Raw genomic sequence first — 247 nt, forward strand, 5'->3', positions numbered from 1 at the left:
ACCCCCACCACGGTCTGGGGCCCCTTCTCGGCGAACTTGTATGCCTCGGAGAGCTGGACGCCCTCGCTCGGCGGCGCGTCACCCGAGCCGGCCAGCATGACAGGGCCCGGGAGCGTCCACGGAGCGCCGCCCGTGACATCTGGACGAGGGACGAAAGGCAGAGAGAAAGCGAAGAGGTTAATGGTGTCCTCTGCAGCTCGTTATAATAGAAAAATCCTCAAGGAAGCCAAGTGAAATACTGCAATGC

This window comes from Penaeus monodon, chromosome 19, assembly GCF_015228065.2.
Source record: "Penaeus monodon isolate SGIC_2016 chromosome 19, NSTDA_Pmon_1, whole genome shotgun sequence".
Classification (NCBI taxonomy): domain Eukaryota; kingdom Metazoa; phylum Arthropoda; class Malacostraca; order Decapoda; family Penaeidae; genus Penaeus; species Penaeus monodon.